This window comes from Suillus paluster, assembly GCF_016628075.1.
Source record: "Suillus paluster strain FC165 chromosome Unknown EDB91scaffold_614, whole genome shotgun sequence".
NCBI lineage: Eukaryota > Fungi > Basidiomycota > Agaricomycetes > Boletales > Suillaceae > Suillus > Suillus paluster.
This window is the reverse complement of record NW_024538174.1, coordinates 9,362-10,495: the sequence shown is the minus strand read 5'-3', so window position 1 is coordinate 10,495 and position 1,134 is coordinate 9,362.

Here is a 1,134-nt window from a genome sequence, read left to right as displayed (position 1 = left end):
TAGCCGATGTCACAGGCATATCATATACAACAAGAGTTTGAGAGCTCTGGAACAATTAGGTCTCCCAGGAGGGAGACCCACAATAATGCTGAGGCCTTCGGTCCTCCCATAGGGGGCAGTATCCCCGACAAGCATAGTGTCTCAGTCCTTGCCCATCATGAGTATAAAGGAGGTCAGTAGCAGCAAGGCATCTGTACTGTTTTAAATTCTGAAAGCGTGCTGCTCATCCCTTTCAACTTTTGAAGTCTCCAATTCCCATACTGGCACATGCCACCACGCAGGTCCCCTCTTGTTCGCGCGCCTACAGAACCGCTAGACGCCAGCACTCTCGACTGGAAGTTCAGAAGGCAACTAATCGAACCTTCCGAACCTTCCACTGACTCTCGGACCCGTGCTCTAGTTCGCACTCACCGCGTAAACAACATCGTCGTTCAGCATGCCCGCGATTTGGTGTCTGTTCCTAGACCATTCGAGACAGATGATGAATCCGTGGTAGACGACGAGACAGGCAAGGACGCGCATTCTCTCAAGCGATATCTTCAGGAATCCTGGTTTCCGGCGTTTAAGCTTGGCCCTCGGGTCGAGCAGAAATTTGTCTGGCCCCATTACCCAGAGCTGCAGGCTGCGCCTGGAATGCGGAAGCTCCGCACCATTTCGCGGATTATGCCATACCGTATACATGGGGCTGTATGCGAATGTCAGTTCGAACGGTTGCTTTTTGCATAACAAGTTTACCTAATAGTATTGGCAGACCTTGAGCGACAGAAGGATAAACAACTCGAGCGAACGAAAGACTCTGTTGACCTGACCTTACCCTCCATCAATCTTATGGTGTACGACTACAAGGGTATCAACGCGTGTATGCAAGATGTCAATTTTGTCACCGACATCACGACACTTCTCATGACATTTGCGTTCCGGACCGTTGCGCGATGTTTGCACATCCTGCATGATATACCCGAAGGAATAGATGGGGATGCTTTTCGCAAATTCCTGCAGTTCAGAAGCTCATCCGAAATGTGCCCCGTGAAGGATAATATTTTTGACGTTGTCTCCCTCGTACGCATCTTTTTTTCCCCTCCCGGGTTGGTCTGAACGGCGCTTCGCTCATCACAGCCCAGCCCACATCCCGGC